The sequence below is a fragment of the Agelaius tricolor genome, unplaced genomic scaffold (assembly GCF_023055355.1).
Source record: "Agelaius tricolor isolate 1412-34295 unplaced genomic scaffold, bAgeTri1.0.p SCAF_8, whole genome shotgun sequence".
Taxonomy (NCBI): Eukaryota; Metazoa; Chordata; class Aves; order Passeriformes; family Icteridae; genus Agelaius; species Agelaius tricolor.
The window spans coordinates 31584141-31606082 of record NW_027269268.1 but is presented as its reverse complement, the minus strand read 5'-3'; the positions used below and the strand labels follow the sequence as shown (position 1 = coordinate 31606082).

General features: G+C 39.1%; 1 protein-coding gene across 1 annotated transcript in view; it reads left to right on the top strand.

Moving 5' to 3' along the window:
- DCTD (dCMP deaminase) overlaps positions 1 to 21942 on the top strand; it is a 214487-nt gene that overhangs the window by 30134 nt on the left and 162411 nt on the right. The gene's annotated exons all lie outside the window — the stretch shown is intronic.

Below are 21942 nucleotides of genomic sequence, written 5' to 3'. Positions count from 1 at the left end.
GCAGGCAGTGTCTAGTAAATAAAGGAGGGAACAGAGAGAAGGTGGCAGAAGTGTGGGAAGAGGTGTAGAGTATGGAGCCTAGAAAAGTATCTTTGGGTGTGAAAGGATGTGAGAGTAGGAAATAGAAAACCATTATAAGGCTGTGGACTGGAAGCAAATAATAACTACAAGTGGGAATGGTTACATCTATGAAGGTGTTCTGTGGCCTATTGCCATTTTCATCTCCAGACTAGGTGTCTGTTTAGGTGGTGTGTCCCATGACATATGGATTTTCTTGCAAGTACTCTATAATGTAACAGTTTTGGCAGATGGAAAGCTGCAATTCTCCTTGGGAAAGCTAATCCATTGAATAGAACGTGGTAGTTGAACAATAACTCCCCAGAAGCTCTGCAACAATTCACCCAGGAGAAGTTTAGTTATAGATCAACCCCAGATAAGGGGATTGATTGGTTAGGCAAACTAAACATCAATTCAGTTTAACTCAGCATAATAGATTTTGTTCTACTTTTTCTAACAGAACAGAAATAGTTCAGGAAAATTGTGATTTGGACATTTTTTTTCCCAGGGAAATGCAAAGCAAAACGTTTTGTAGAACCTTCCCACCTTCCTCTAAATCAAACAATATTCTGTGTAATTTAGATTAGGTTTAGTACAAATGAGAAAATGATGGATAACTTAGGGTTTTCTTTGTTTTTCATGTTGTTTTTTTCCTTTTCTAGCTTGTTTCTTTAGTGTAGCTTAGTAAATTTTCCTGGATATTCTATTTTCTTCTGCATGTGCAGTATCTGGTTATCTGTCTCATGCAACAATCCATGTTTCTCTCTCACATCTTCTTGATGCTATTTCCTTACTATCTTCCTATACCTCCGTGTGATGCCTTGTTAGTTTTCCTCATTTCTCTATTTTTTTCTCTTCATGTCTCTGCATTTCTCTTTCCTCTTTATCAAATCAACCAAAAGGACTCTCTCCTGCATTTTTCTAATGTTATTTAAAGCTGCAATTCCAGCCTGATGTGAACTTCTTGTTTTCTATCTCAGAGTCACATACTGAGTCTTCTCTCACATTATTAGAAAGCAGGTCCTTCAGTTTCCTTCCCTCTTCACTCAGCATAGCCATGATTTTAGTTTTCTAGATCAAGACTTCTGAGGGGCTTTTCCTCAATTATTTTTCTTCCAGCTTCAACTTTGCCCCTAGGAGGAAGAACAAGATAGTAGTTTAGCCTCTTGGATGGCATTCCTCTCCACATGAGTAATGTTATTTCTGTTCTTGATGGTGTTTAGTCATTAACAGACAGTTTGCCTTGCAAATATTTGTCAATAATTTGGTTAAATAGTAACAAAAAGTAAACTGTGTGATTGCAAATCGAAAATTCCTTCTCCTCCAGTGGTTCAAATGGTTTAGGCCATACATAAAAAGGAATTTGAGGTTACAGAGTAAAATATTTATAAAAGGTCTTTTTAGCATGAACACGTGTATATGCGGCAAGAACAATCACAAAAAATATTCCTATTAGGAAGTACATATAAAAACTAGAATTTAAAAGTAACAAGTTATCTAATTGATACTTTAAAATACATTAAAATAAACTGAAAGAATGCACACATTAAACTTTAGACAGTACAAAGCTTATTTTTCCCCAGAGAAAGAGAAATCATGGCCAGAGTACAAGAGTAGAGATAATTAGAGATTTGTTTCTTTTCTACCTCCCAAGGTAAGGCTTAATCCTACAGTAATCTCTTTATTGAGAGCCAAGTGTTAGTCAAGGAGCCTGCTGCACAGATTCCTAACTAGCATTTAGTTAGATGTTTTCAGTATCTGGGAAGCAACTATCCTATGAATTTATAGTCTGCATTGTTTTTTATTTTGTCCTTCACTGTAATGCACTGGCATGGATTCATTACAGATTTTCTAGCTTATATCGTGATATAGAGTGAGACTTGCAGTCATGAGCAGTAACCTCCAGAGCCCTGCTGTCCTTTAGCAGGGCAGGGAGTTTGTGCTGGGCACACAATGACTGGCACACTCTGGCAATGAGCATAAACCGATTATCTCAGAACAATTCTGCCTTTGAGCATTTCAGCCTTGTTCTCCCCCATTGTCAAGCTTGCTTTAAGGATAAATGCCAGAGAAATTTGGGGTTCATTTGTGGGGTAGATATTAGGCAAATTGGTCTTCTGTCTTTTTAATTTCCAAACTTTGGTTTGCAGCCCTGTTGTAAATTTTTTGGCTCTTTTAATTCCCAGGTGAGATGGGAAAGTGAAACATGGCAAAAAAGAGAAATATACATGCTGAAGTTAAGTTTTGGGGTTTTTGTTAAAGGTCCAAAGGTTAGATCTACCAATGGATTTAAGTGGTATTTATGTATGTGATGTTAAATTTTGCACTGAAGGATCAGTAACCCAGAGGTGCTGCTTCTCTGATAATAAAGTTCCAACAGACCTTGTGCCATGCCCTTGGGAGTCTCAGACTTGGTGGTGCTGGAGAGCTCTCTCATCTATATAGGTCCTGTGGTATTTTCGGGGTCCCCGATGGAGGAAAATGATGAATCTGACTCCATGTTCTTAGAAGGCTAATTTATTATTTTATGTTACTATATTATATTAAAGAATACTATACTAAAACTGTACTAAAGAATAGAGAAAGGATACAGACAGAAGGCTTAACAAATGAAAAACTCATGACTCTCTCCAGAGCCTTGATGCAGCTGACTGTGTTTGGTCATTAAGTAAAAACAATTCACATGTTGGATAAACAACCTCCAACCACATTCCAAAGCAGCAAAACACAGGAGAAGCAAATGAGGTAATATTGTTTTCCTTTTTCTCTGAGGCTTCTCAGCTTCCCAGGAGAGAAATCCTGGGCAAAGAGGTTTTTTCAGAAAATATGATGGTGACAAGGTCCCAATGATGTTCAACAATGAGATAACTCCTTCATAACTGGAAATTAATCCTGTCACCATTTTGGACTTAACGAGCTCAGGGTCCATGTAAAACACAGTAGCTCAGGAGCAGTGGTATGTTTTAGTGGAGGAAATATGGAGCAAGGGGTATTCTATAGGCTTGGGAGAACAGCCACAATACTTAATTAACTAATCTGTGGGTATCTGATTCATACTTAACTGTGTAATTTTGATACCAGTCTAGAAAGAGAAGTGGGTGGTCAAAAGACAAGTGTCTCTGGAAGGGATGGATGTTCAGAGGGTGTGGATATCCAGGTGACCCTATGTGACACAGTTGCATTCCTACACAGTGGTCTGAAGGGTCAGGTAAAGAAAGGGTAGAAAAAGTATTTTGCTGCTTGCTGGGTTGACTTGCTTCACGTATTTTTTGTTTGTCTTAAAATGAATTTGACATAGAAAAATTTTATTTATTAGAGTAGTGAAAATGGAAGAGTGGCCTGTACCCTCTCCTTGTTTATCCAAGGGCTTAATGATTAGAGCATTAATGCACACAGTAGGTGCACAAAGTCCATTTAATTTACTGCCTGCAGGAATTCCAAATGCAATGCCTTAATTGTGAGACTATAAAATGTTCAAGTATTCTTCTTACTGAATTCCTTTTACCAAAGTTTTGTATGAAATGATTAAATATGCTTTGGATCAGGAAGAGCGAGTGTGTCACTTGCTGGTGAGAGGACTCCCAAAGAAAAGGGAAGGTGAGGGAGCTTGGTTCTTCCAAATAGTTGACATAGGATAGTTGCCAAAAGAAGGACTGAAATCCATGTGCCCCCTCTTGAGCAGATCTAAAAACCAGGCTGTAGAGGTTACTTCCTTTACATGCAAGAATTAAGAACTGGGCCATTCAGCTGTGTACTTCCATACTGGGTTGAGGAGCAGCTCCTCACTGCTGTTTCTGAACTTGGTGACATGTGGTGGCAAGAGTACTTTGTGTTCAGTTTTGCAGCATTTAAGACAAAAATCTTATGTTTTATTGGGGAGGGAAGTGGTTTTGTTTGCTGTTGGGAGGGCTAGTATGATAACTCAGCAGTATCCACAAGAACATACCTGTTTGCTGGAAACTTCTCCAGTGTAAATGACATTCAATGACATAGTCAAAAGTGAGTACATGTCATGTGTGTAAGCATACACAAACAGCTGGGACACTCATTTGAAATCTAAGGGACAAAGAGGTCAAAATCAGTTTGAATAGAGTCTCTTGTATCTCAGCTGAACAACTAAAACTATTTATTCTTCTGGATTAACAAGTCTATCTGATTTTATTCCTGTAGGGTTTTAAAGCATAAGCATCCATCTCAAAGCAAAAAACCTTGTATTTCTGAAACCACTGCAAATCTTTGCAATGACAGAAAGCAGTCTGTTTCCTGCCTTCTTCCATGTAAAATGCAACCTAAAAATTCCTTAATGTCTTCTGTACACATTACAGAAGTCTGCCCTCTTTTGACGATAGGGATGGGAAGTTGTTGTGGGGTTGGCTCACTGCAGAGGTATAACCTTAATTAGCAGGAAGGAAGCTCAATGGAGCCTGAGGACCTAGTTGGCTCTCAGCTGTGCCTGGGGGTTTGAGGAGCCTGTGGAGGCAGCTGAGGAGGTGGGCAGGAAAGACCTATGATAGATGAAAACTCGTGTAGTGGAGTTAGTGATAGCACTTTGCTGCAAGAAAATCACAGTCCACGTGAACTGAGAGGAAACAGGGAGCTGGAGGAACCAAACTGAGAGCTGGAATTTTACGATTTTTGCTTTGAGTAAGGAAAGGCTGGGCTCAAATGGGAGGTCTGCAGAGAACTGTGCCGTGAGAGGGGCAGACATACTTGATCTGCAGTGGTGTTTGCCAAGGGATGTGGGAGTTGAGAAGCCTCTGCTCCCCTGAGAGAAGTGTGGCTGCAAGGCCTCAGTGGGCATCCAGAAGGAGGCTCACTTTTTTTTTTTGTGATGCTTGCACTTAAATCCTGACTGAGGCTCCAGTTTGCACAGTCCAGGAGGATTTGTATGGCGGCACTGGTGCACTGGTGTGGAAAGTTGTTGTTTGCATAGAGATTAGATTGAACAAAGGGAAAAGTTGAGTGGCTTCTTGGAAAGAGGTTGATACCTTTGATCACTTGCCCCACAAATAGCATTAAACTTTTTTCCTTCCTGAAAAAAAAAGATGTAGCAAGGTCCATGCATGCCTATGGCAGGGCAGAAGATGCTACATAGCTTTGGTATTCATGCTTCTAAGACAGTTCTTTTTTGCTTTTTTCTTGGCATTCATAAGCAGTGTCCTCTCTGTCCCCACTCAGGTATGTGGAATGAGTGCTTATGGATTTCTTTCTAATGCCTGAGATAGAGACTTTTGAAACTCTGCTTTCCAGAAAAGATACAAGAAGCAGAGCTGGCAGACTGGTCAGGACCACTGGGAACTTTTGACTTGTTTGCTTCATAGGCCTAACTGAACCTGGAATTTGTGACTTAAAAGATCTGTTGGTATATTCCCCATGTACCTCACCAGACAGTGCAAATAAGGGAGCTGGGCTTTTTTTGTCCACACACTTCTAACTAGCTTCAACTCTCAAAAAGAGACAAAAATTATGTAAGGTTTTCTCTTCTAAGCTAGTGAATTGCTTTTATAATGGCATTGTGAGGAAGTCTGTTGGTTACCTGGGGCCTTTCTGTAGCTGTAGAGTTTATTGCCCATGACACTGAGCATGTCTTTCATCATACTTTTGTGGTGTAAGGGCTGAGCCTTGTCACAAAACTCTTGCATGGGACTGGTCTAAATTTAGGCCATGTAGGTAATTGCAGCAGCAACTGTTTTGAGCTTTCATGTTATCAGGTGGAACTTTGCCAGATTGTTCTGGTTCCATTTAGAAGTAACTTAAAAAGGAGGCATTTAATTTACTTAGAGAAGATCTATTCCACTCTTTACTAGGACAATTATCTCTTTTGCAAAAACAAAATGGTCTCCTTTATAGCTAAGATACATATTTTGTCTTACCATATAAAGTTATTCAGCTGCTTTTCCCCTAATTTATAGATGGAAATTTTCTTCTTCCTTCACTCTCAATGCTTTTAGGTGGCATATATTAGAAAAGGTGCTTGATTTCTCTCACAGAACATAGCTGAGCAAAGAATCATTGCTGTTTGTCTTCTAACTATTTGTCTTCTACCATGGCAGATACCGAAATATTAGCTTCTGCTAATTTGCAGAACTGACAGATTCTAATAAGGAATCCTAATAAAACTGGCTCATTACTTCTATTCCTTTTAAACATTACATTTAAATTACATGCTGGAAACAATTGTATTAGAAACACTTTTATAATTAAGAAGTTATTAAGAGTTACTAAAATCCTGCTTATACATACTTATGTTATCTTATACTTTTATCAGTGTGTCTTAAGGCTCTAATGGCACTAGAAATAATATCTCACAATGCATCTCTCCATAATTCCCACTGGTATTCTGAAAGATAGTATTAAGAAGATCATTAAGAGCATAGTCTCTTTGTGTTCCCATTAGCTTTCCATTAATTTGCATTTAGCTGTCTAAACTACAGCAAAGTTAATACTTACAGCAAGTTAATACCTGGCTAATAGAAATGTGAAGCACACTTATTCCTCCTGGTTATTAATACTCCTGTCTGGGCACAGATGTGTTTTCATAGCGTGTGTTTGGTTGCTAGGTATGTGCTGATGACAAGTGCACCCAGAATGGGCACAATCAATTCATAAGAGCATTCTGTCCTAAAATCTTGACTGTACACCAAGCTGTGAAGCCCTTCTATGCTTCTAAATGCCCCTGTAGAGTGGTGTTGGGAGCAGTAGCAAGCAGGCTTTACTGTAGATAAACAAAGTGTATGGATTGAAGAGCAGCAGTGGTGATTGAGCCTCTGGGAGATGTGTACAGCTCCATTTTGGAAGGCATGCATGTCTTGTGGGTCTAGCAGTGGGCCTGAGGTTACAGCCCAGGCATGGAGAAGAGATAGGTGTTTGTCAAAGCAATTAAATTAGGCTTTCTGCATGCTTGGACATGCATTGCTGTGTTTAGTGATCAAGAACTGGAAGCACAGATTTGGATGAAATCGCAGGATTCCATAAGCTGGTACTCCAGGCATGAATCTTCTCTGCCTGTACTACCAAGCTGCTGCTTTTATCTGCTGGTAAGGAAAGGAGCAATGCTATAATCTTTCCAGATGTGATGAAACAAATATTTTGCTAGAATAAAACATATTTGCATCTATTTGCTACAGTCTGAAGATATGTGTTTTCTTCCATCAGATGGCAAGGCAGTATATTTCATTGATTCAACTTGTTTCTCACTGCCAGCAATCTTCTGTGCCTTACAGATCTGTTTTTGCTGAGACCATTTCTAATGTTCAAAAGTTGGAAGCAGTTTTAATCTGCTTGTTTAAAAGCTGTCAGAAAGCTGACGAGAATGAATGTTTTCTTTAAGTAGCCCCAGGCTTCCCATCTGATTGTGGGCTGTGCTCCTGGTATGGGGACCCAGCTTAAGACCAGAGAAAGTTGAGGCAAATATTGTTATTTAGCACAACATCTACTTTTATTGTGCACTGGTTGGAGCCCCAGTGAACTTTGGCAGTAATATTAAATGTGGCTTTTTCATCAGGCCCTTGGGGAAACTCTTACAGAAGATTTTAATCCTTTCTTTTTGAAAGTCCTGAGGATCAGGCACTAACACTTTGTAGGTTGTCATAGCATGTCTCAAAGCATTGCTGCATTTGTGTGAAGGATCACCGAGAAGTCATATCCTGAAAGGGAAAACAAACTCAATTGCTTTTGGTTGTGCCAACTGCACTGAGGTATTTGTTTAAATGAAATGTTTTAGCATAAATAGCTATGCATACAGAAACTAATTCAAGTTTTGAGAGTTCTACCTAAAATTTCTGTTTGCTTCCATAACAGCTGTAAAGATGAAATAAACGGAATAGTCTGACAGGAGCCATATGCCCCTTCTCATGTTAGGGCTATAACCATCAGCTTATGGCACACTATTGCACTAGCAATAAAATGTAAACTGCATAATAAAGGTGTTCAGATGTTGGTCTCTCAGATGCTGAAGAAGTCAAGCTGCATTTAAGGGAAAGTCTTTGAAAACACTTAGCTCAGGTCATGACATAAGAGAAATTGTAATGTAGGAGAAGTAAGTATAGTGTTAATATCAGTTGTAACTTTCTCTGAGGTAACCATTTGGTTTTGTTTATGAATACACATAAACTGTAGCTGGAAATAACCTCCTAACTGTCTCTTATTTAAGTGGAGAGGAAACTTATTTGTGGGCAAACCGCCTGGAATGGTTGTTCATCACTTTACTACTGATTGATCATTGTTATGCAGAAATATGCCTTTACACTTTGCTTATTCAAATATGTAGCAACAGAGGACATTGTGCACGTGAATGATGTTTTTACGTGATTTGTTTAAAAGAACAAGCTCTACTTGAGAAGTAGTAAATCTGGCAAGTCAGAGCTAGTTCATGGTACAGTAAATTATTCCAGCCTTCCTGAAAATGAATATCTGGATACGATAACATTAGCATAAACCCCAAACACTACAGTTATAATAAGCTCAAAGATGTTACCACAACCCTTTACAACACAAACTTTTTATTTTTTTAACTTCTAACATTATTTAGATGACTGTCAGATCTGACTTTTAGGAATTTAGGTAATGGCAAGTATAACAAATTCTAACTTCCATTGCCGTATATGTAAGCATGCAGAACAGGGTCCTACTACAGCTTTACAGAAGTAAGAAGAAATAGAGGCTTAGCAGGAGGTGGTTTAATTTTGCTTCACTTGCATTTAGTTCTTCAGGCTTATGTTTCTCATTTTATCTGGCTTCTGAGTTATGCCTTACATTGTAGCATAAGGAAGGTTTATACAATTCTCAGAGCTTGTTCCTAAGTAATCTTTTAGAGACATGGATTTTCTTAATTGATTTTTTTTCCCAATCCTGTTAGGATAATAAAATGGAGGCAGATATTCTTTACCTGAAGACATATCAACCTAGTGGCATTTGTGTTCAGATTAGGAATATAAAGCAGTATAAGATTGATTAAAGCAAAATCTTGTGTACTTGCAAATGTTACCACTGTCATGTCCTTCTAAGTTCTGGTTTGTGTTGATATTGACCTTGGGTGCTTCAGTGGTACCTGAGTCAGAAAGAAAGATGGCTATTATTACTATTAATCAATACCTACAGAGGAGCATCTGGGACCAATTATGATGTATTCTAAAGGGACAATCAGGACTATCTGGAATAGAATAAATATTAGCATTATTACTTAGTGGGAAGGAAGGAAGCACAGAGTACTTAGCCTGCTATATCTAGTTGAGATGTTGCTGCCGTAATAGGAGATCCTGAAGTTGTTTTTTTTTTTTTTTCTTTATTTTCCTTTTTTTCCCCCTACCTGGAGGTCTTGTTTACAGAGAGTGATGTTTGATAACAGGGTTACAGTTGAAGTTGACACCAAAAGGTGTAATTTCATTCAGAATTGCTTATTTTGGCACAAAAATAAAATAAAAATAGCTAATGCAATTTAAAAAAATCTTTAGGATTGAAAGATAGGGGATAGGTAACAATGACTGTGATTATGGGGCTTGAGATTCATAGCTCACTTGTTATTTACTCTCTAGGATGCTAGTGGGATCCCAGAGCTATGTATTATTGGAATTTATGGGCAAATGGCAATGTAGCAACATGCTGAGTTGTTGAAAATGTACATACTTGCAGTGTTTTGATGGAAGACTCTGTGGAAATTAATTTCCTAATTTGGTTTGGTTTCTTTGATGCTCGCAGATTCCTTGTGAGGTTATGCAAAATAATTTTGTAGTTCCTGCTAGGAAGTACGGAATAGCTAGGTATGTTGGAATGTAAGAGTTTAGTATTTTTAATCATCTGTGTGTGAAACTAAACACAGGCAGCATGAGGGGAAAATGAGTTGTCCTTGGAGGTGTGTTCACCAGAGATTCTAGAAATCCAATCCTATTATGCAGCATGTTCTTTTTGAGACTTAGGAGCAATAAAGCAACATATTTTTCTACAAAGTAAAGGTATATCCCCTTTTTGGGTTGAATCCTTTTGAATCATGTTCTTGAAATTCGTGCACAACATAGTTTTGATTTATTAATAGGCACTGGATACCTATCTGAGCTGCCAGTGCTTGGTCAGATGAGTGAAAAAGATATAAAAACCAAAAAACATACCCCTTGTTTTTCCTTTTTATATTTGCCTCACCTGGGATCCTGAAAAAAATCTGGCATCAATAGGTGATCAAAAAAAACTAGACCATTGTATTTTCCTTAACAGACATATCATTGTATGTCTGTTAAGAAAAATATTGGAGCTGCTGTGTACTTTTCATTTATTTGCTCTCACAGTTACAACAGGGGAACTGTTTAGATCCATCCTGGTTTATACCCCAGATAACTTAATTTGGTAGGGTTAAGCAGTGAATTATATGCTGCCTAAATTACTGATACTTGCTGTCCTTTTGTAGGTTTGATTTTTATTCATTACTGGATTGTACTTGTGGCATGTTCTTACTCTTTCCTGATTTATAATGGATCTTTTTATTGAATTATTGAGCAAAACTTTTAAATAAAACATCAAAGAATTCTCTTCTACTATCAGTTCTCCTATAGTCATTAGATGTATCTACCCTTAGGACCATTTTCCTCACCAGAATACTGACACTGCTAGACTTATTGCCAAATGTACTGTGCACTAAAATGTTCATCCAATATAGCATTTTTTTTTTGAAAGTGAAACGATTTGCCTTATAAATATGCATAATTAGTTTGCTTGTTGTACAAGTATTTCCCACAGTAATTGTTTTGTTCTTTCTGGCCACCTCAAATGTGGAATAGTTTTTATAGGTGAAGGAAAACAGTACTTGCAGAAAATGTAGTTAAACTGCTTCTTAAAAGTATGTCTGTTATCAGAATTAAGAAAAAGGCTGGAGTTTGTCTTCCAGCCATTGGTCATCTTCCATGTTCTGTGTGTTACGTACTGCTTTCCTTGGTCTGTAGAGACACTGAATCCAGACTGTGAATTGTGATGATTTCTTAGTGGTCCAGTTTGTGTGAAGGTCCAGACTTAAGCTCAGGACTTCTCATTGTTAATTGTATAAACTCTCCTAGTTCATGCTTTATTTGTATATTTACCTATATATATTTTTATATATTTTTGCCATGGATTAAGACTGACTTGACTTTATGGTTCTGATTTCTATTAGACAATAACTTTAGGCTATCTTTGAGTTTCTTGTCACTTTGATAGAAGCAGTAAGTCTTTTTTGCCTGGAGGGGGATTAGTGTTTACTTTGCACAAAACAAAACAAAGAGAAGGCACAAAGCACTGTTCAGAACACCAAGAAATAGTTTGTAGTGTAAGTTATATGCTTCAAGGATAGATGAGGCTAGTGGAAACAGCATTCAGTTTCTGAAAGTAAAGCAGATGCCTAGATTCACCAAAAAAAAGAAAGAAAAAGAAAAAAAAAAGAAGGAAATGTGTAACAGCTTTGCTTTTTTTTTTAATAAATGAAATATTATAAGGAATATGTTTGTTTATATTTAAATGTTTCATTTCTATGGCCATTATTTAAATATATATTTCTGTCATCTGGTTATTTTTGTGAAAGCTTGAATAGTCTTGCTAGGATATCTGAACTAGAAAGCCCTCCTATTGTGTTTTATTGTCTATTTTAGTCTCTCAAATGGAAATAAGCAGAAAAACTTATTTAGGTGCTGATTTTAAAAGAGGAGGAAGGGATCATCTTTCACTGTTCGCTAACACTTCTACAGGCAGGAGTTTTTTGTAGTCTTGGCCTGAGAAGGTTTTTTGTAGTTAAACATAATTTCAGTAAGTGCTTGGACAATTGATGAGCAAGCCATTAAATGCAAAGACATAACCTCTAGACTTAGGAAGCCCCTGACCTGCATTTATGTGAAAGCTGGAAAAGGTATTGAGGGTATGATACAGCATTATGTCCTTACCCTGTTGTTCTGCCAGTCCCTGACAGAAATAGGATGCTGGCTAAACAGTGCTTTGGTGTGTGGCTGTAATGTGTGCTCTTAGTGCTCCTTCTTGGATTTGGCCCCACCTGGGTGTGTCTGGGTAACAGAAGACTTTTCTTAAAGCTTGGGGCTGTCAGTATGTTTTCAGTTGAAACCCTTTGAGCTCTTGGTTCTCCAACCCACACCCTTGGCCACCATTTAAAACCAGAGTAAAGCAAGGTAGTCAAAGGCAGTGCAGGATGTATGTAGATACAAACTGCATTATGAATCCTGTGACAACCCCCTTCCTTAACTGCTTCTCATACCAAATTCTAACACCAGTGTTTCTTTGCTTTATGATCTAAATTATTTTATTTTGTGCCTCCAGGGCCCTAGATATGTCTCTATAAATTAGGTTTTTATCTGTTTCAGATGCTCATGGCATTGCAGAGTCTGAAGTTTTCTGTATTAATTGTCTAATGCGTCACATACATAGCATTTCAAAGATGTTTTTTATGCTTTAGTTTGCAGCATTTCTGTGAGGCACATTCCCAAAGACAGTTTCTTGTCCCAGTTTGCCCAGCTGACAGTAAATCTTCCTTTACTGATGAAATGTTAGGCTGCTCTCAGCAGCCCTTAGCTTTCTATCAGTTATTGCTTCTTCCCTGAGCAGTTGGGAACTCCCAAATTATGCATTTGTTGCTTCTGTTTCATTTGCAAGAGTCATTCATTTCTGCCTTTAATTCCTGTTCCAACTGGCAGTGGGGATTGTGGCAGTCCCAGGCTGTGCTGTAGTACCTGACACTGTAGATCCATCTGCTGAAACTTGAGTATCTTCAATCACACTCAAAGATCTTTTCTGTTACTGGTTGTTTAGGTCACTTAGCAGGCTCTATCGGTGTGTTTTCAGTCCTGCTGTTCTCTGATAGAAAGCTAAATCATATGAAAGACAAAGGAGACATTTGTTTTTGTTATCTTTTTGCCATGGGAACATGAAAACTTTTCCATGGCCCGCTTCTGGTCTTGCACAAAACATGTAGCTTTGTAGTCAGCAGTGTGTCAGGAGATCCCATTACCTGTTACATTGGGAGTTCAGGGCTGTGTCCAGCACAATTGCTGTACTCTGATAAAAGCTGTTCCCTCCTCTGGCTAGTTTCATTGCAGCTGCTCTACTCAGCCCTGTGAGGATTGCTGGCTTTGCAGCTTGGGCTGCCCCAGATCAGCTGGAGGTAAAACCATGTTTTCCTGTACAAGCCCAAGAAGTTTATTTGCTGTATTTTGTGGTACACAATGTGACGCATCAAAGGTAAATGTTCTGTGTGGTACCTGGGAGATCATTTGAGCACATTAAGGTTTTCTGTGCTCTAGAAAATAATCAAAGAGATGTGACTGCTCTTTTATTAAGTGGGGAAAAGTGCCACAGCTCCATGCTGACACATCTTTTCTTCACATATGCACTATGCCTCACATGGGCACAGTATTTAGGAACTGAGCTCCAGATCTTTAATCAGATGTTCCCAGGCTATATCTTTTCCCAGCCCTTTCCTCAACCCACCTCATTTCCAGCTTTTCACAACTTGGACATAGTTTAATTCTGATTCAGAAATCTCAGAAAGTCTGGCATTTATGGAGATGAAATAAGAGTTCAACAGGGAGCTCAGTGAACATTCCTACAAGCAGGACCGCTTGCAGAGGTGAGAGACAAAGGCTTTTCTGTCATAGTGCATGGAGGGATACTAGCAGGGAGTAGAGGAAGGGTAATGATTGTCAGTCCCCATCTTCCATGCATCTGCTAGGAGCTGGGGAAGGGCTTTATCTTATCAGCATCATCAGAGGATGTATGTGTGCTGCAAGAAATGTGAATATTAGACCAGAATTTAAAATTAAAGCAAATCAAAAACTGAATATGATTTAATGGTGACAATAACCAAAAAATGCTACTTCCTTTAAGGGATTGCAACAAGAGGAAAGTTTGTAAGAGAGCAGACAGTGCCCATCCCTCTAGCAGTGCACATCCTCTGATTCTCAGTGTTGCTTATAAAGGGAGGACCAAATGTGAGAAGATGAACATGGCCTTAGGAAATACAATCCATAATCCAGTGCTTCATTAGAACAGGTTTATTAGGAATGCTGTGTTTATTCTGTCAGCTGAGATTTTTTTTAAAAGGAAAGCTAAGTAACTGTCTATTAGTTGTCATTTGCTTCATTTTGTCTTGTAAGACAGAGATGGGCAAAAGTGACTTTTACTGATTGTTTGAATTTGTATGGAAGGTAGATGTGATTTAATTTACCTTTTTGGGGAAACTCCCCTGGTTAAAAGCATTTCAGCAACCTGCCGTCAGTGGTGTTCCTGTGGGTTACAGTCTGTATAGCTGGACATATAGGTCAGATAGTGAAATTCACTTGCACTCTTGGAGGGCTATAATGCCCCATTTTTCCATTTACCACAATAGCAGAAAATTCTGTGATCATTGTCCTGTGGAGAAGTGATAATTAGGTAAAGAGAAACATGATAATATGCTGTAGTATAAAGGGGTTTTAAATGAGTACAGATGTATTGCTCCTAACCACTGAACCTGTACTTTATGAAAATCATCACACACTTGATACAAGGAGCACTTCTCTCATCTCATGCCATCTGTGCATCTGGCAGAATATTACTGGAAACTCATTTGTACATTCACTGGAGAGTGTGTCCTTCCCATTAAGAAAAAAAAAAAACCAAGTGATTTTTAGATCATATCTTACAGTGAAAGATACTAGATTTCAAGCAGACCACTGTTGAGATGACTCACTTTTTTCCATTTAATTTCTAGGGCTAGAGTCTTGTTGCCAAAATGTAGATGCCAAAATGCCAATACACCAACAAGATGGTGTTGTTCACAGTATTTTCAACTTCAGGGAAGATTTAAACAAAACTTCTGTCCTAAAGTTAGATTTAAATTCCAGACTTGGAGATTTTTACACTGGAGCATGGAGACAACAGCAATCTATCCTCACCATGTTTTTATATTCTTTTCCTGCTGGGCTGGATAAAGTTTTGGCTTGTCCTTGCATACTACTGCTGTTCCTGTATGAGTGAATGTAGCTTTGCAGGTGTATACCAAGTTCGGTAACATGTCTGTGTACAGTCCTTTAACTCATGCAGCTACTTCCTTTTTCTGCATGGAATTCTGTACAAATAATACAAAAACTTGAGTATATTTCAAAATAGTCACTTTCTCAGTATCTCTTCCAGGGTACCATGTAAATTAAAAGTAGACTCTTGTGATAGGCCAAAGAATCAAAAGAAATGCCTGCTCAAGTGAAGACAGGTTATCTTCATATTGGGGAATACCAATTTTAATCATCTTCATAATTGTATTCCTGCAGTTGGAACCTGAGCTCCTTCACTGACTTTCATTTAGGATGGAGCATTCTCTGTTTAAATGTTTGAGTTTCTGGATGGAAGGAACCTTCACCTCTCTGCAAACATGTTTGGAAAACGTCTGATACTTTGCAGCAGATGCTTAGTACCTTTCCAAGATACATTCATTGTCAATTAGTAAAAGCAGAAATAACTATCCCATAACCATTGCAGAGGTGTGATCTTAGAAGTCTCCAGGATTTCTCTCTCTCTGTGCTGATATGAAACGTGGGCAGACATTGTCTCAATCTCCCTAGCAGCATTCATTGGAACTCCTGCACTCTTGCTTGTCTCAGCTGTATCAAGTTTTGCAGCACATGGGGCATTACATGGGCTGGTGGATTCTGTGCATCACCCCTTTCACCTCTGTGGGCAATGTTTGACTCTGAGGGTGCTGCTGGGTGGTTGCAGTTGGTGAAGTGAAGGGAGGAAAATGCTGTCCTGCCTTCCCTCCTTCTGTGTATCCATTCTTTCCTCCAGAGCAGCCATGGGCACCTTGGTTTGACTCCCTCCTCTCTGCCCTTTTGAAGGAACCTGAAGAGATAGTGACCTTTCAGCTTTTCTTGATGTAAAGTAGGGAAGGTGGGAGGGAGTAGAGAGAAGGGGGTGAGGATGAATGTGGCAGAGGACAACAGTAAAGTGTATATTTAAGCTTTAACTAATACTGAAAATGTTAGTGCTTTAATTTGTTAATGACAGGATGTCGTGAACTCTTTAAACAGTAGGTTTGCTTAGATAGATTTCATTACTGAGGGGATACTTAAATTCTAATGAAATCCTGTGAGGGAAGAAAGGGAAGAAAAGCTGGTTCAGGGTATTGTGTGTGGGGGTTTTTTTTGTTTGGTTACATTTTTTGGTGTTACTTGTTTTTTGGTGTTCTTTTTAATTGAAAAGGTATTTTAGTGTGAGAGAGAACAATTGCTTCCTAGGAAAGATCTTCCCTTTTTGCATTTCCTAGCTCTCTGAACCTTAAAAGGTAAAGGGCAAAACCAATGTAATCCACTAGAATCTAAGGAACAATCATATTTCAAACAACCATAAATTTGTTCAGGTTTTTTCCTTCCTTCCCCTCAAATCTCAATATGGCAAATGAGCAAAATGCCCTAGGTGCCCCACACTTCCTTGTAACACTTACAGTTTGTGTTACATTCTGGCTAGATTGCTGTTAAAAGGTTTGTGCAGTCTTCTAATTTATGGTTAGCAAGTCTCTATCACCTTTGCAATCCCAGCTTGTGCAGTTACTATTCCTATGTAGGTTCAACTGGCAACTATAAGTAATTTCTCATAAGTTTACTGATAATAAGAAACATATCTTAAAGAATGAGAGAGAGCTTATTATAATAATTGTCTGCAGATGTGAAATGAAAAGCATTACATAAATATATATCTGTAACACTCTATTAAACCAGAATCTCCCAATGAGGGATCCATGGTAATAAATAAGCCCATACATTTCACAGCTCAGAAATTAGTTTCTTACACTTCCATCATTCAAGGAAATCACATTCCAATCACTGCTCAACTGACATGAGTTTTCATACTTACAGTAATCTCTTGTATTGACATTATATCAAAAATAATTCCCTGAAGAATAAGGCTAATTTTCTAACCCAGTCAACCCTCACTTTGAAGTCTGCATTGGGATGGTGATGGAAAAGTTTCGCAAAGGTTGAAGTACTGAGTCTTAAAGCATCCTTTATTCTTCCAGTGTAATGATGGTAAATCTACCCTCTCTCATTTCAATGTTTTGAAGAAGTCCCTAAAGCAGAAATCCGCAGTTTCATGTTGCTGTGCTTGACTCTTTCAGTGCCTTTCCCTTCTAGATTTTGTGAACTACCATTAGTTCTACATGACATCCTATTTCAAGCTTTTGATTGATCTTACAGAAGTGAAACTGTTAGCAAGGTCTTTCAATCACAGAAGTAACAGGCTCTTGCTGAAGTTGCTTAATGAATTACAACCAATGTTTGAAGAGGGAAGGTATGCGTGCTTGGGAAGTCCCTGCAATACTGAAAAGCAGGGAATACGCCCTTTTGAGATCAGGACAGTGATGGCTGTACCCTTTTCCCACTTGAGAGGGTTCTGCAGCCCTTTCCTGGCTCTCCTGCAGGTGCTAAATCCTCACCTTCTCCTGCTGTGCTCAGCCCAGCCCTGCCTGGCTGTGTCTGAGCTGGCCCTGGCAGCATGGAAACATCTGCAGGGGCTGCACTGCTGGGCTGTCCTCACTGCCTACACTGGAGGGGTGGATCAGAAGAAGTGTTGTGGCCTTTGTGATGATTTTCTTTGTCTCTGCTGGACTGTTCCATTCTGCTCTAAATTCTCCACCAAATATTCAGTTGTTTGGGTTTATGACTTTGCTCTAGCAGCGTCCCACCATTCACTGAGTGGCAGTGTCTTCAGATGTAGTAGAGAAACAAATAATGTGGCCTTATAAATCATCACCTCTAAATATTGAGCTCAGTTTTTAGAAAGTGTAATGACACCGTGAGCTCACTCTGTGTGTTTAAAGTTACTCTCTTTTCCCTTTTCAAGATGGAAATTGCCATTATCTTCATAACTGGCCTACCCCTCTCCATATTGCCTCTTACCTGCTTTCACAATGGCTTCTAAGTGCCCATAATTAAAGGCTGCTGTTGTGGATTGCACTAGGGCTCAAGGAGAAGTATAACAAGTGCCACTGATACATTGGAGTGGGCAATACTAGTGGACATTGTGTTGCTTTGATTCACTGAACTTCTCACATTACTACATTTACCCTTCCACCTCTGTGTGAGGCTGTGTCTAACCTGGTACTGTAATTCCAATGAGGGAAACAGAGGAACTCAAACAGAAGAACCACCATACTAACTTTAGGAATAAATAAATAAAATTTAGATTGCTCCACATCATTGGGAGGTCAAAAGGTGCCTGGTGTCACTCTCTTGTGAAGTTTATGACTCTCAAGATTTGGAGACATGCAGATAGATACTCAGGGAGAAATTGACTTCTGTGCTGTAATGCTCTCTGAAGCACCCTGAAACCTTAAGCTCTACCAATACAAACAATAATTTTTGTGAAATCTCACTTAAATGCAGACTAGAGTAAGTCAATATGGATAGCAGTATGGGTTGTGTTATTTGCTTGGTGTTTCTGTGATTTCACTGAAGAGCACATTGGCTGTGCAAACCCAAAAGATGCTTCAGCTTCGCTAAGAAATGGATTCCTAGTTGGGTGGGGAAATGTTAACTCTCATGACTTCCAGTTCAAGCAATAAGGTGAAAAGCAAAAGACTGCCAAGCTGAATGAATTAAGTCACTCATAGTAAGATGCTGAAGACACTTCCTCGCCAGCTTCTGACAACAGCTGTTTTACTGGCTGTAACTGAGATTTTGCCATAGAGAATCTATACACTAGCTCTTATTTCCATATTTTGTACATATGTCTGTAAGAGGGGAATCTAAAATTGAAAGATCTGTGAATGATTCATGAAAATACCCAATATTTAAATGAGCAACAACAGCAAATTAGGGAACTCCAGGACTATCTTCAAATACACAAAACAACAGCAGTGTCTGGGCAATGGCACTGGGGACAATCGTACTTCAGATGAACACGCTTTTTGGACCACTAGGGGAGAATAAACAAGCCCACAACATGAACATGCTTTACAAAGGAACTGAAAGTGTAGGAAAGAGCCAGTCTCATAATTCTGCTTTTGGGGGCTTGAATTGCCTAATCAGATTACAAAGTGGTAAACTTAGTATTTCTTTTCACTTACACTGACCATTAAACATTGGGATAATTGTGTGGGCTCCAGAGCTGTGTAAAGACAACAATTCTCTAGTGCCCTTTGCAGGGGATAAAGTATTAGTGTATCTATCCCTGGCTGTGGAGGTTCCCAGAAGGATTAGTGTAGCTTTTAAAGAGAATATGTATCACTTGCAGTAAGATTCAGAATCCTTGTGTGCAGCCTGAAATAATTTTATGGGGAGTAAAACTTTAATGCACTTAACTACATAAGATGATATGCAAACTGACCACTCTGATTCTGCTTTAGTCTAGTCAAAATCAATTTGCAAAATGATGCTTGAAGCTAGTTTGAATGAATGATGTGATCTCCAGTACTTGAAAAGTATTACTGAACCTGTATGAACCTACCTGATCATGACCTGTGCTATATTCTTCAAAGGCATTATTTTACTTGCATAGGCCTCTGTAGGCTGGTATCCCTGTATGTTATATACCTCAGACTTTAAAGTCAATACAGAAAAAGGACTGGGGAATAAATGCTCTAAACACAGTCAAAACTCCCTCTAAATCCATCCTCACCTTCCTTACCTGAAAGCACAATGGTCAGTGATAGCTGTACCTGCTCTTCCTTTTCTTCTTGACTAGCCTGTGTTGCCCAAGCCCAGTGCTTGCTGTAGAGGCTGACAAGGGGAGCAGGGGCAGAGCTGTCCTGGAGCAGCTGTCTTGTGCATGGGCCCCCTACCACTGGCATCAGAGGTTCCTGGCAGGCACCTTCCCTGCCCTGCTGGCCTGGGACCCATCTTTCAGTGGCCATCTCCACTGAAACCCCCCGAGATGATCTGTTGTTTCGGGTTGTGCAGATGCTGGCAGATGTTTGTTGTCACAGCAGAGTAACAGTAAATCCTGGCCTTATGTTTCCAATTGCTCTGAGCCATGGGACAGAAACTGATGGGGACCCAGTTCTAGCCCTTTAGGCTTTGTAGTAACTCTGACACTTGTGTAGGAGCCAGTCCACCAAATACAATTATTCTGAGGATGAGATATTTTTAGATGTAGAGAAAAGAAGTAACAGTGAGGAGGAAAAGTGTGAAAGAAGAACAAGGGAGATAAGACTAAGGCAGTGACTGACCTAAGAATGTACATAGTCCAGCTGTGTTTTTTGGTAAGATCAGTAAATTCCAAGTAAAGGCATTTCAGACCTTGTTACAATCCTAGTCCCAAGTCATGTGTTACCTTCTCCTCCCTCCAAAAGAACAAGAATTGCATATAATCCAGAATAGTGTAAGGAAGCTTTTCTTGCTCAAAGTTAGTGCATTGTTAATAGTAAGTTGCAGAACTTAATTGGCAGATCCCACTAATGTAGCAGTTCCAGTACTTCTGATGGCTATAATTTAAAGGCTGGTATACTGTGCCTGTTGTAGTCAACAGTTGCAAAATGGATGGACTTCACAGACTGGATGCTGTTCTCAGACTATATTGATTGTTGGAATGAAGAGCAGAGAAGAAAATATTAAATGTTCACAGTCAAGAGAAGCACAACAGGCTTCTGTAACAGTCTTTCAGTAACTGTGATTTTAAAGTCAGATAAACATGTAGCCCCTGCAGGCACAGAATCACTCCTAAATCATGGTTATCTTAAAAATTATTTAAATGGTGTTATGGAGGTTCTCATTGAAAGTCACAAGGATTTCCAGAACTAGCATTGCTCCTCTGAACAGAGAAAGGGCACAGAAACAACACTGCCAAATATGAAAATATTCATTCTGGAGAATGAATGAATCCAGGATTGATCTGTCTTATTTTTCTTTTGCCCTGTGGATGGCCAAAGTTACAGGCTAGCTTGCAACACTTTGTTCCTAGTGTTGTCAGTTATATCCTTGGTGATTTCTGGTCTTGTGCATAGTAATTTTTTTGATCAAATATAAGCTGCCAAACTAATGAGTTGGTACAAAAGAAAGGGAGATAGATCATATTTCTGGAGGTTTTTTGTTGGTTCTTCACAGCTTGTGACTGACAGGAAAAAACCAAGGGTTTGAATTTAAAACTCTCTATAAAAATGAGGAAGGAGAGATAATCTCACAGTGGCAGTTCTTAATGATACCCTTAATGATACCCATGATAATGATTCAGGATTTTGGAAACCTTCAAAATCAGTGTTATGTTTTCCCATCACATAACCCATTTTGAGCAACTGAGAATTAAAATATACAGATAAATAAATTATCCTGTCTAGGAAATGAAATAAAGAAAGACTGGAAAACATCTCTGGGTCATACTCTTGTAGATGTGTTCATGCTGCTCAGCTCCTTCCCAGACAGGCTGTGCTGTTACATGTGGGAAGGGAAACAGCAGCTGTTCTCCTTCTGACCCTGTAGACAAGCACAAGGTTAGCTGACATGAGAGCAGGAAAAAGCAGGGTTTCCTAATGGAGTAATGGCATAATGGTATCTTGCTTTGATCAGGAAGGTGTGCTAGGCATTCCTGGCCCTGGGAGCATTGAGTGCCAAATGTTGTTAGATGCTAAGTGAATACTCTGTGTGACATCTGGGACAGGGGCTTTAGGAAAGGGGACACTGAGCTGGTGTAAGCTGCTACCATGGTGTTGCTGAAGTCTTGGGGCAGGTAAAGTTTACGCTGGCTGATGATCTGCCCGGGTTCATTATGGTGGAGGGCATGTCTAGGATTTCATTTTCTATGGTACTTTCACCATACCCGTCTCCTTTTCCCCTTAAGAGTCCGTCAAAACAAAGCCCATTTTAAAAGAAATGAATGTAGAAAATGTGAAACATAAGGATCTTTTACAAAGTGTCTTTTACAGTGCTGGGTACATAAAACAGGGCAGTGGAAGATAAGCCA